A 15213-nucleotide genomic window follows, 5' to 3' on the forward strand; every position below is an offset into this window, starting at 1 on the left:
CAGATATGGTAGAATCAAATACTCTTCATAGATGGAAGGGTCTTAAGGTGTTTTACTAAAATTGTGGATTTCATGACCCTGGGGTCTCACGTTTCCCCCGGGGGAGGGGGTAAACTTTACTATAGTTTAATTGTGAATGTAATGGTCCCCAGCCCCCAGGGGTCTGAGGGGCAGGGCCAAAAAGGGTCAAATTGACTAAAAATTCAAAAATCTTCTTCTTAAGACCCAGATATGGTAGAATCAAATACTCTTCATAGATGGAAGGGTCTGAAGGTGCTTTACCAAATTTGAGAATTTCATGACCCTGGGGTCTCACGTTTCCCCCTGGGGAGGGGGTAAACTTTACTATAGTTAATATAGGGAAATCACATTTTGGACCGACATTTGTTGAATTTCCATTGTAATTAATTCAAACTTGGTTAGCATTATCAGTATTTGATAGCAGTTTGATGATATGCACAATTCAGCCCTGACTGACCCCCAGGAGCTGATGGGTGGGCCCAAAAAGGGTTGAGTTGACTGAAATTTAAAAAATCTTCTCAAGATTCAGATATGGTAGAATCAAATACTCTTCATAGATGGAAGGGTCTTAAGGTGTTTTACTAAAATTGTGGATTTCATGACCCTGGGGTCTCACGTTTCCCCCGGGGGAGGGGGTAAACTTTACTATAGTTTAATTGTGAATGTAATGGTCCCCAGCCCCCAGGGATCTGAGGGGCAGGGCCAAAAAGGGTCAAATTGACTAAAAATTCAAAAATCTTCTTCTTAAGACCCAGATATGGTAGAATCAAATACTCTTCATAGATGGAAGGGTCTGAAGGTGCTTTACCAAATTTGAGAATTTCATGACCCTGGGGTCTCACGTTTCCCCCTGGGGAGGGGGTAAACTTTACTATAGTTTATATAGGGAAATCACATTTTGGACCAACATTTGTTTTATTTCCATATTAATTAATTCAAACTTGGTTAGCATTATCAGTTTTTGATAGCAGTTTGATGATATGCACAATTCAGCCCTGACTGACCTACATGGGCTGAAGGGTGGCCCCAATAAGGGTTGAATTGACTGAAATTTCAAAAATCTTCTTCTAAAGACCCAGATATGGTAGAATCAAATACTCTTCATAGATAGAAGGGTCTTAAGGTGCTTTACCAGAATTGTGAATTTCATGACCCTGGGGTCTCACGTTTCCCCCTGGGGAGGGATAAACTTTACTATAGTTAATTTAGGGAAATCACATTTTGGACCAACATTTGTTTAATTTCCATTATAACTAATTCAAACTTGGTTAGCATTATCAGTATTTGATAGCAGTTTGATAATATGCACAAATCAGCTCTGACTGGCCCACAGGGGTCTGAGGGGCAGGGCCAAAAAGGGTCAAATTGACTAAAAATTCAAAAATCTTCTTCTAAAGACCCAGATATGGTAGAATCAAATACTCTTCATAGATGGAAAGGTCTGAAGGTGCTTTACCAAATTTGAGAATTTCATGACCCTTGGGTCTCACGTTTCCCCCTGGGGAGGGGATAAACTTTACTATAGTTTATATAGGGAAATCACATTTTGGACCAGCAATTGTTTTATTTCCATTGGAATTAATTTAAACTTGGTTAGCATTATCAGTTTTTGATAGCAGTTTGATGATATGCACAATTCAGCCCTGGCTGACTCCCAGGGGCTGATGGGTGGGCCCAAAAACGGTTGAGTTGACTGAAATTTCAAAAAAAATCTTCTAAAGACCCAGATATGGTAGAATCAAACACTCTTCATAGATGGAAGGGTCATAAGGTACTTTACCAGAATTGTGGATTTCATGACCCTGGGGTCTCACGTTTCCCCCTGGGGAGGGATAAACTTTACTATAGTTAATATAGGGAAATCACATTTTGGACCGACATTTGTTGAATTTCCATTGTAATTAATTCAAACTTGGTTAGCATTATCAGTATTTGATAGCAGTTTGATAATATGCACAAATCAGCCCTGACTGACCCCCAGGGGCTGATGGGTGGGCCCAAAATGGGTTGAGTTGACTGAAATTTCAAAAATCTTCTTCTAAAGACCCAGATATGGTAGAATCAAATATTCTTCATAGATGGAAGGGTCTGAAGGTGCTTTACCAAATTGAGAATTTCATGACCCTGGGGTTTCACGTTTACTCATGGGGAGGGGGTAAACTTTACTATAGTTTATATAGGGAAATCACATCAGATCAGATTCAGATATGGTAAAATCAAATACTCTTCATAGATGGAAAGGTCTTAAGGTGCTTTACCACAACCCAGCTGACTGACAGAACCACTATTTGTACATAATTTTATATAGTACATATACTACCCAGATCTTTCACACTACTTTTGCATAACATGTAGTTCAAGTTACCTTTGTTACAAAATGATTTCTTTTTCATTTGACAACATCGATAACATCAGCATTTACATAACTCAGGTGACCTTTAAAGCCTATGGGCCTCTTGTTTTTAAATACTGTATAGATATAGCAAGTGAGTCTCCTTATGGAAAATAACGGTAGGAAATCGCTGATACATATTGATAGAATGTATAATTATAATGTATAATGATAGCAGAGGGGAACCCGTCTCCTGTCTGACCATACAATTTATATTTTATTAGTTTGCGTAATCATGATAACGCATGCGCATAACACACCATTTAATTGTAAACAAAATGGCTGGCAGTGGAAATGTCAGTGAATGAACCGCATCAGCTACGTTCGAAGCGAAGAGTTGCCAAATAGTTAAAAGATACTGCAGACATTCGAAATTACGTTCGAGAAGCAGAGTATCCGGTAGGAAGTTATGTAAAGCTGACTTGGAATCGAACGCAGTGTTGTTTACGTTGTGAATACGTATTAAAAAGCATTTACGTTGCTAGAATGTTTGTCTTTGGAACATGGATGAATATACTTTGTTATGTAAACAGGCATTTAGCGGATTTAAGTCACGATGTCTTTCAATATAGTTTATACGATGGGAAGAGATAAGTTAGGCTACTTGTTAATATAATTTTGCGATGAGACCCTCCTTGGGATATTTTGTCATGTTATACCACGCGAACCTCGATGGTATAATCTAATTCCATGGTTGTACAGTAGGGCCATGACGTAATGAACACATATTGTTATATTGTTCCGGGTCCAGTTAACTGGTGTGGTTTTATTGTATACTTTTAACAATAAAATGCATGATTAATTTACGAGTTCAGACAGTATCAGAAGACTTTAGAAAACCGAAATAATGTCACTTGTTCACGATGTAAAAATAACGCTTTCGGCCTTGGATTGTGCCTTCTGTTTCGGACAATAGTAAATGAAGTCAGAGTATGGCAATACTTGTATTCACAGTTCTTGATATATGGGACGAGGCATATTTATTACCGGGATGGGATCGGTTCAAAATCTTTTGCAAAAACAAACAATAACTGCCTGTAGTTGTGTTAAAAAGAGTCAGTGTCCCATTACAAGAGAATATATAATTACAATAAAAACGTTATAAAAAACATATGATACATATACGTTGCATATCTGACACAATCTACTTGTACATGTCTTTGAATTTGCCAAACTATTTTTTTTATTGTGTATGATGACTCAACTGAGTTGAAGTATTAGAAGAGTATGAAAAAACTTGAAATGGGAAATCAAGTGAAGTAGTTAAAAGAAAATCAGAAGTTTAGCAAACAAGGTTATCTAACTTGTCAATGCATTGCATTTTCTTTATGAAAATAGTGTTTAATCTCATAAAGGTTTCTTTGGAAAGAAAAGTTTGTCCTATGGTCGTGAAAGTTTGTAAAAAACAAAAGTTTATTCCCGTGTCCATTTACCCCGTTCTTATCCCGGTAATAAAAGTCTTCTGGTTTCTTATAAAATGTCGAAATGCCAAGATTTCTTCATTTAAATATTGGCATGCGTAGAACTAACTTATGATGCTACATAATTACTGCACGTGTGATTTTATCAAAAGGGACTGAGTGCAAATCTTATTCATTGGTTTCAAAGTAGAATAAGAAATTGTCCAAATACAACCCCACAAAGGCGATTGTGGTTCGATTACCCGATCGGGCGTGATAATGTATAGGGTCACTTGCCCGATCATATGAGATTTATTTGGGTACTCTGGGTTTCTTCAACGTTAATACATCCTTTGCGCTATATCCGGACCAACAAGAGCGTTTAATACAGGAAGATAAAACCTGTTTTAATTACTGTAAAAATAAAGTTTATTCATCAATAATTAATTTAGCGCAACCTTTAGTCAACGCCATGCTGAACAATCTGACAAGGATAACTCTCATTGTTACAGAAGAATACGTCCATTACTTTTCAGCAAGCAATGACATTTCATCAAGAAGAGATTAAAACACAAATGTCGTCATCCCTGCAGACCCCAGACCACGCCACGTAGTACGCACCTTTTGTGGGGAGACAAAGGATAAGATCACATTTGAACCGGTACCGAGAGTCTAATAGTTAAGCATCTTTTTCATATTCCGGGTGGCAACTGGTCCAAGTACATACACGGAATTCAATTCCATGGTCATACCAAAATACTTTTTCCCTTAAGCATTACTATCGCTCATTCATTAATATATTTTTCCATCAACTTCCCAGTAACGTGTGACCAAAAAGTAAGCAGTTAAATTAATTGCATGCTAATGTCCAAGATTTGATATTTCATATCAGTTTAGGAACAAGCATCGCATCCGGTTGACTTTGTTGTTATTTATATTTTCGATTTGCCTTATATCTTAATGTGAAAGGCGCTATTGCATATACTACACACGTAAAATTGAAACCTAGAACTGTTAAACAAAAGTGCACAATGAATATTGCACCGATTTTAAAAGCATTAAAATGTATTATGTATATACCACAGTATAACATCTGTACTCGTAATTGTAATATGTATGTGTTCAATACACTATAACAGCGGTACTCGTAATTGTAATATGTATGTGTACACCACACTATAACATCTGTACACGTTATTGTAATATGTATGTACACCACACTATAACATCTATACTAGTATTGTTATAGGTATGTGTACACCACAATATAACAGCTGTACTAGTATTGTAATAGGTATGTATACACCACAATATAACAGCTGTACTTGTATTGTAATAGGTATGTATACACCACAATATAACAGCTTTACTTGTATTGTAATAGGTATGTGTTCACCGCACTATAACATCTGTACACGTTATTGTAATATATATGTGTACACCACACTATAACAGCTGTACTAGTATTGTAATATATATGTATACACCACAATATAACAGCTGTACTAGTATTGTAATAGGTATGTGTACACCACACTATAACAGCTGTAGTTGTTATATGTATGTGTATATCACAATATCACATATTTTCCCGTTATTTTAATACAATATTGTACATCACACACGTACGAATGTGCATGCTTTACTTAGCGTTATATAGCTTCATAGACGACAGAATATGAGAATCAAAATCGTTTTACGACACCGTGTTTTTTTCAACTGATTAATCACATTTGTGCCTGTCTTATGTTTGTTAACTGGCTGCATGTTCATCGACCGGGTCACTTCCTTAAATGTACTCATCACACTTTAATTTGCATAAAACATGCATACACAGTTATGTTAAGCACATTATTTTTAGCAATTAAAACATCAAATCAATAGACTCTTCGAACCGCCAGCCAGCAAGCAAGACAGGTACGCACAGGTAATTCTTGGGAACTGAATCCGCTAGCTGACGTCAGCTATCATTTCAGTGAATTTTACACAGCTGACCTACTTAACACAGACAGGGTAGATTGCCGTATGCAATTTTTAAACCACGCCATAAACAGAGACCTTGTCGGCTGGTACACTCGACGGAGCAACATGAAGATAAGCTGTTTTGTATTATTGTTGGTCGTATGTATAGCCTACAGCGCCTTAGACATTACGAGTGCTCAAAGTGTTCTGGGGGAATGTGTGGACGAGACATTGGTATTGAGAGATACCTGCCAGGCGAGACCAAAAGATTCTAACTTTTTTAAATTGTTAGAAAGTTTCATTAATAGATGTAAAGATACCGCTCTTATAGTGTTAGAGCTGACCATTGCCGATGTCGACCCGAACGTGCGCAATCACTACAGATTTGACCTGGTCAAGACGGATTTAGGACAGACACTTTTGACACTCAAATCACAAATGGAATTTCTAACCATAAATCTCCCCCTCCTGAGCGACAGAGTAGACCGACAACGTATGGAATTGATCCCTTCTCCCCCCGGATGTTTAACTAACATCACGATACCCGATGTTCTAGTGAAAAACTGGCTTCTTTGTGGACTAACTAAGGACCAAGACGGCATCGAAAAGTTATTGGTCAATAAGGTGTGCTTTGCAAAACCTTACCAGGAACCCGACGAGTGGTTCTTGTTTAGAGATACCTATTACCACGAGTGTACTGAAACGTCGATCAAAGATTCAGATTGGGTTAGGTTGAATGAAGATCCATGGGTTCTGCTGGGTAAGGATATCCTAAATTATGGAGTAACAATCATAACGATAATCTGTCTTATCGCATTAACCGTGTACAGACGTTTGTATCAAACAAAAGCACGTATATTTCTATTAAAACTACAAAAACCCGAGACAAAAACATGTAAAGTTGTTAAAAAGTCTTCTTGTGAATCCGACGAAGTTCAACTTTCACCGGATAAAATCAAATTTCCAGATTTTAAATTCGAACTATCTACAGCTTGCAGTAAAGGTGGTGGAAAGTCTTCCAGTAAATCCGACGAATATGAACTTTTGGAGCCTTCAGATTTAAAATTCCAACCATGTAAAAGTGTTTGCATTGGAGGCCGAGGATCCGATCGATGGAAACAAATAAAGATCGAAAATAAAACGTATCAGTTCAAGATTACAGGATTTTGGTTTGACATTGAAAGGTATGCTCTGATATCACCGAACTCTTTCGGACTAGTGTCCCTTCTTCAAGCTTCCGTTGAGGAGATAAGTGATACGGTGTGTAATTTTTTTAAGCGATGCCGTTGTGTATCTAGATGCTGTTGTGAATCTAGATGCTGCCGTACATATCTGCCCCTTATGCTTCACATTATCTTCTGTACGATATTCATAGCCGGAGTCCTTGTACTTGTGTTTTTGTTTTACAAGTATGATCCGTTTCATACATTGTTGGATGGAATCGTCAGTCTGTCTATTTTTATTGTTGTCCCTATATCAATGGTTGTGACAAATGCTACGCTTGGCTTCTGCAGGCACGAAATAGTTTATTCCGCTCAACTTATTATTCTGGAAGTTACATTTTTCTTCTCGGCGTTTTTTGTAGTAGTTATATTAGTTCGAATGATAGTGATCATCATTGTTGGGTTGGCATTTAACAGTGGATCGAATTGTTATACATTAGTTTCCTCAACCGTGTGTTTTGTTCTTGCTAATGGCTATTCCCAGCTTAAGAAGACACATACGAGATATCACGCGTTCCTTAAAATTTGTATGAAACAGATCAGAGTGCTAGTGGATGAAAGCAATACACTAAACGAACACGTCTTTAAAAACAGAGTTGTTTCTTCAAACCCAGGAGACGAAACATTGCCAGTAAAGGAGGAAAATAAACTTGTTCTAACTCTTAAAGGGTTTGTTTTGTTCTATTTGCCGAACGGAGAATCTGCGATCAATCGAGACTTTTTTCTTGAACTCTGCCGAAATGACACAAGTCATTCCCCTGGAGATTTAACATGGAATTTCTTGATGGTCATTCTTAAATTCATTTTCTGGGGAATTGTTGTTTCGGGAATACTATTTCTACAACATATGGTAGCCAAAAACTTCGATAGTTCGCTATACAGTCAAGCACCCAGTGCTCTATTAGGTGGGTTGATACCCATTTTCTTTGATTTTTTGTTTTTTCCTGAACATCCGAAAGAAGAAAATGCAAATTTGACCAGATTAATCAACAACCCACCAAAAGAATTCGAAAAGAAGTATAATGTTGCTGACATCGAAATGGATAACGATCCTAGCGTTTATAATAACGACCAACCGACAGATGTCTGGCAAAACATATGCATTGAAAATTCACGATGCGCTGGGTGCTGTTGCATTCAAGGGAAAGCAGAAGATCAAGACAAGACAACCCATAACATAGAAGATGAGGAGAGAATCGCGCCAAATACAGGAAAACGTACATACGGAGGGGTTATACAAAGGTTTGAAAATCCAGCTTTTAAAGGTGATGGCGACAAACGCGTTTAAGTTTTGTCTGATTTCAACAGGAAAATGTATACCTAGAAAGGCTTTAACGATCAGAGCAAAGGTAGCATGTTCAGTGTTCCTATTTCAACATTGGGATGGAAATTTGGTGATATACAAATACAATTTACATTTGAACAAAGCAGAAAAATGAATAGCGACAATTAAATCAAATGAAAGCTGAGCAACTGTAGGCATTAAAAATCTAAATTTCAGAATTGACGATGACACTCGATTTCCTTATCAAACATATATAAAATGTTGCAATGGGTGCAGCAGATCAATTGTGTTTTTTTCAATGTCCCCTTAGCAGAAGCCACAGATGAAAGCCCCCGATTCCGCAGGGGCCCCAAACTTGTCTTTCAAATTTCATAGTTTGATTTTCATACATGGTGTAATATGAAACTTAATGAAATGATAAACTTAATAACTGATCAAGATATGAACTGATTTAATAAAAGGATGTACAAAGCCCTTAAAAGTAACAAAAGATGCAGAATTAAAAGAGTTTCTATATGGGTTTGTGATTAAAATGTTATCAACCAAGTAACATACATTACAACTTCTTGTCACTGAATCGCCAGGTGAAGTTATAATGATAAGCATACAAAATTATACGATATTTAGTTTTAAGATAATTTGGGAGAGGGGATTGTCTTATATGTTTTTGAAATAGCACTTTTAAGTCTCATTTAGAGTTCACATTATAAACCTGCGTTCACTTGCTGAAACATTAAACCTAGGGCCTGCTATTGTTTGTTGACTAGATATGGTTTGAGATTGTTCATGGTTTTGTTTTTATACTTGGCAAATGTATATCTGCAATCTATTTTCTTTATCCATTTCGTCTATGGCACAATATGTAAATCTATATATAATGTATTGTAAACTTATTGTGTGAACAATTTAACGTGTTAACAATGATGGTGTAAGGTTATCATTTAATTATACTAAGGAATAATAGAAATATCTATTTTTCATAAAGCATATACAGGTTTTTATTGATAGTATGTATTTAATATGTTCTTTATTAAGTCCCCCAAAACAAAGTTTTGCGGACTTATTGTTTTTACTCCGTTTCTTATTAAGTCCCCCAAAACAAAGTTTTGCGGACTTATTGTTTTTACTCCGTTTCTTATTAAGACCCCCAAAACAAAGTTTTGCGGACTTATTGTTTTTACTCCGTTTCTTATTAAGTCCCCCAACACAAAGTTTTTGGACTTATTGTTTTTTCTCCGTTTCTTATTAAGTCCCCCAACACAAAGTTTTTGGACTTATTGTTTTTTCTCCGTTTCTTCTTCTTCTTCTTCTTATTCTTCAGCCAGGAACTTGTCCAGAGGTTTTCTCAGAAACTACTGGGCGGATCATCATGAAACTTCACACACATACTCATTAGGGTGCCTAGGTGTGCAACAGGCTATTTTTATCACGACCGGAAGTCAAAGATGGCCGCCAGAACCTTACTTCTGGTTTTGGAGTTTTTGGCTCTGATTTCGTAGAAAATTGGTACATAAGGGTTTTTAGGAATGCGAAAACACGATGGAAACAGTTACGAAAGATTTTGTTGCCATCGTAACGAAACGGAGGCCTCTGATGGGTCGAAATTTAAATGTTGTCTGATTCTGCCCAGAATTGGTACATAGGGGTTTTAAGGGATGCAAAACACAATGGTAACAGTTTCGAAAAGTTCAGTTGCAATGGTAACGAAATGGAGGCCTCTGATTGGTCGAAATTAAGATGTTGTCTGATTCTGCCTAGAATTGGTACATAAGGGTTTTTAGGAATGCGAAAACACGATGGTAACAGTTACGAAAGATTTAGTTGCCATCGTAACGAAATGGAGGCCTCTGATGGGTCGAAATTTAAATGTTGTCTGATTCTGCCCAGAATTGGTACATAGGGGTTTTAAGGGATGCCAAACACAATGGTAACAGTTTCGAACGGATCAGTTGCCATGGAAACAAAATGGAGTCCTCTGATTGGTCGAAATTTAGCTGTTGTCTGATTTTGCCTATGTTCCAAAGTCCAACAGGGGTCGTTTGGGGGACTAATCTGTAACGGCCATCCGTTACAATTATTACTAGTTATTCTGTGTTCTTCTTCTTCTTCTTATTCTTCAGCCATGAACTTGTCCAGAGGTTTTCTCAGAAACTACTGGGCGGATCATTATGAAACTACACACATATACTCATTAGGTGGTATAGGTGTGCAACAAGCTATTTTTATCTCGTTCGGAGGTCCAAGATGGCCTCCATGAATTTTTGAATTTTTTGGGAATTTAAAATTTCTAAAGGTGTGCGCTAAGGTTAGCCAATGTCACCTATCCTTTTTTACTTGTTTTACATATATTTTCCAATCAATCCAAATTTGGCATGTAGGTGTATGGTGGTACCGCAAACACAACTATGATATCCGTTTTCTAATTAAACAAAATGGATGCCATATACTGGTTTCTGATTGGTCTAAGCTCCGTTGTAGTTCGATTTAGTTTAAATTTAGTATGTATGTGTAATATGGCATTGCAAACTCAACTGCGACATTTGTTTTCTAATTTGACAAAATGGCCACCATATACTGGGTTCTGATTGGTCAAAATATAGATGTTATCCGATTGTCCCCGGAATCGGTACATAAGGGTTTTGAGTGATGCCTAACACATTGGTAACACTTTCGAAAAGCTCAGTTACCATGATAACAAAATGGTGGCCTCTGATTGGTCGAAATTAAGAAGTTGTCTGATTCTGTCCAAAATAAGTACATAAGGGTTTTTAGCGATGCCAAACACAATGGTAACAGTTTCGACCAACTCAGTTGCCATGGTAACAAAATGTGGCCCTCTGATTGGTCGAAATTTAAATGTTGTCTGATTCTGCCCAGAATTGGTGCATAGGGGTTTTAAGGGATGCAAAACACAATGGTAACAGTTTCGAACAGCTCAGTTGCCATGGTAACACATTGGAGTCCTCTTATTGGTCGCAATTTAGCTGTTGTCTGATTTTGCCTAAGTCCAACAGGGGTCGTTGGGGGACTTTTGTAACGGCCCCATCCGTTACAATTAGTACTAGTTTTTATTGTAATCCAAGTTAAGGCTGTCAGGGTTTGATGATATGTGGTTAACTGTGGCATGAATATTTAATAAAAGAAATAATCACAAACAAGGCTGTAGTATCTGAACTTATTAATTTGAATCTGTTCGGTTGGTACATTATCCTTTGTTTTGTTTTGATAATTTGTGAGGTCCACACCTATAAACTATTACTTCTCTTAGTGTGTTGATAATTCAAAAATTAAAACTCGGCTACACTGTTATTGGGGCTCATTTTATTCAATAATAGAATATAAAGATTTTATAATGGATATTTCGTTAAAACCCCATATTTTACAAATTAAATCGTATTTTTTTTTTATTTGTTTCATGGCCTTCATCTCCTGTTTTAAAAGCTGTTTTTTTCCTTTTAAACAGTAGAGCACTTCGTACAATATTAATGAATTAAATTCTCCCAAACGTTTTTTTAATTTTATTTTGTTAAGCAACTTTTGCCCTATGAAATGTCATTTATTGTGTGCTGTGTATTTTCTTGATTAAACAAAAAACGTAATTACAATGTTCTTTGTCTAATTGATATTTTTCTCATTGACAAGGTTACTTCTGTCAGTTACATACTTGACAAGGTTACTTCTGTCAGTTACATACTTGACAAGGTTACTCTGTCAGTTACATACTTGACAAGGTTACTTCTGTCAGTTACGTACTTGCACTCGGATCATACTATATAATGAAGTGTGATCAATCTTGCAACGTAGAAAGCTGTCACTATATTATCATCTTGAATGGCAAATTATATGGTGTAAGACTTAAATACATGCTGTCCCCGCCCATTATTTATTTTTTCTAACATTAAACAGCCTTAATGAACAGTATAAATAATAACATTTTGCATAACCAAAATAGTCGACATTTTCTTCATTCAGGGAAAAAATATTGATTATTATTACAGCACTACAAACACTGCAAACAATTTACAGGAGTTTGTCGGTGATAACAGCGCCAAACCCCACACATAATGGCGTATCCATCCGCTTGACAGAACCTCTAATATCTTGTCACTACATCTCCAGAAAGAAACGTGTAACATGGAATCCTAAACTCATGAGAGAAAAAAAAATCGGTGCTTTCCGCTTTGCAGAAAATAAACCCTATTATCTTATATGTTGTAGAATTGTCCCTTAGTATTCGACATTTACTATGGAAAACGTGATATTCAGAACAACCCCATGTTTGTCGAGTCGAGTGCGACATACTCACACAGTACTGTACTTAACAACGTAATACGTTATAGCAAGGTAAATCGTTGTGGTAAATTAATTTCTTTGTTAGTTATAAACACGATATCAGCATTTGAACTTAAAGTACAAATAAAGGAATTAGAAAAGATTACGTTGGCAATTAGTGGCTCTTAGGCCACCTCACATTCGCGGCTGCAGCATCTGTTGGAATATAAATCTTTTCACGTTATCCTTGTTAAATTCATTTTATGGAATGAGGATATTTACATACAGGTATATCTACGCGGATTAATTCAGAAGACAAGACAGTACTTGTGAAGATTGAGTTATATCTGTTACTAGAAAACTAAGCTATAGAATTGTCAAGCCTCTGGCCAAATTGGAAGGTAGATTTGAAAAATAGAAACATTGTTTTAATTGACGCTATTCTCAAGGTGCCCTTATATCAAGATAGATATGCAAACGTGACGCCGGTATGGTAGACATGCTTCTATATACATGAATAAGGCACCGACAAAAGCTTTTGACAACAAAGTATTGGCTCTCGTTACACAGACTGCGGCCTATTTTATTACCGTGTGCATTATCTTTAACGTGTCCAACTTAACAAAGCCTTATACCTATATATAAACATTCATGAAATAATTTTAAACGCGGCTCGACAACCTTTGACATGCGCTATTCAGATGCACCTCTGGCGCATTCAACATGAACTGTTGTTGATGAGTCATTGCAATTGTGATTCTTATCATTCAGATTAAAAATTCAAAATACATTATGGTTTTTATCAGATTATTTTGCATTAAATCACAGAACACATCTATGTCTGTCAAACGTATATATATATATGTATATGTAGTTTTGGGTAGTTTAACAACTTGGCGTGAATGTTTTAATTAAAATACAAAATAAAAGATGTATACTTGAATATGAACACTGTGGTACTCTTAAAAAAGGGAAAGGATGGCATTGGTAGCCAAACAAATATCTTCTTGATTACACAGGGGAATCGAACCCCAGTCGCCTTGGTGAAAGCCTAATATGTATATTTAAACTTTCCTAATCGAATTTTAAACGCAGCGCGACAACCTTTGGCATATGCTGTCGCAAGTATATAATAACAATGTTATACTCTTTATATGTTAACGTTATATGAATATGAAATATGAAGGCATTGTACAAAAACATCATGAATTGCAAAGCATCAAAACATTACGTTTAATGTTAAACTAGAAAATTTGCAATGAAGGTTGTAAATATTGTTTCATAGCGCAGATGAATTCATCATGTGTCACCATGTGAAATATTGCGCCGAATGAGGATGCCAGGCGTATTGAACAACACAAAACCGGGGACACATCCAATGTCGTAGAAGGGTATGTATAAAGCGATTTTACAGGAGTCAGTCAATAATCTCAAAATCTTTTGCACGATTAAGTAAACACTTGAAACAATGAAAACCATTTATTCCGGAAGAAAACAATCGTTGACCTTATAATTCAGCTTTTATTCTAAACGTCAAGACACGGCATTGATATTCAGACCAATTTCCCGTGTTATAATTACAAAATACCATTACTAAATGAGCGTTGGTTAAACCAAATTTATAAGCAAGACTAGACATTTTGTTGAAAATCTTTTCATTTTTAACAATGGGGTCACTCTTACGTAAAATCTACCAACATCAGGGCAATCATAAGTTATACAAACAATTGTTATTTGTGTGATTAACACTCAATTGAGGTTGATTTGTTTCGGTTTCTGAAACACATTGTATATACAATGACAAAGACAAATGAAAAATTCTCCAAGCTGGGAATGCGTTCAGATGATTATTTTCAATTCAATAAAAGCTGGCATTAACACAGCTTGTTTTGTCAAAAATGTACTTAAATTAACAAAACAAAATATAAAAAGCAATAACAACAAAGATGGCACAAGCAAAATAATAGAAGACGTATGGACAGCAAAATACGGGAAGATTTATGTTTTTAATAAAACTTTCTTTTTTACAACAATTGCAAAACACGTTCTATCAACTTATATCAAAGATCATCACGGGGTTTCATGTCTCTTTAGGTAACCTGAGACAAAGTCCCAAGTGACCTATTGAGATCGCCTTTTGTCTGGCGTCGTCCGTCGTCCGTCCGTAAACAATTTACATTTTCGACTTCTTCTCCAAAACCCCTGAACCAATTTCAACCTTTAGTCAACACCATGCTGAACAATCTGACAAGGATAACTCTCATCGTTACACAAGAATACATCCATTACTTTTCAACAAGCAATGACATTTCATCAAGAAGAGATTAAAACGCAAATGTCGTCATCTCTGCAGACCCCAGACCACGCCACGTAGTACGCATCTTTTGTGGGGAGACAAAGGATAAGATCACATTTGAACCGGTACCGAGAGTCTAATAGTTAAGCATCTTTTTTCATATTCCGGGTGGCAACTGGTCCAAGCACATACACGGAATTCAATTCCATGGTCATACCAAAATACTTTTTCCCTTAAGTATTACTATCGCTCATTCATTAATATATTTGTCCATCAACTTCTCAGTAACGTGTGACCAAAAAGTAAGCAGTTAAATTAATTGCATGCTAATGTCCAAGATTTGATATTTCATATCAGTTTAG

Source organism: Mizuhopecten yessoensis, unplaced genomic scaffold (genome assembly GCF_002113885.1).
Source record: "Mizuhopecten yessoensis strain PY_sf001 unplaced genomic scaffold, ASM211388v2 scaffold10627, whole genome shotgun sequence".
Taxonomy (NCBI): domain Eukaryota; kingdom Metazoa; phylum Mollusca; class Bivalvia; order Pectinida; family Pectinidae; genus Mizuhopecten; species Mizuhopecten yessoensis.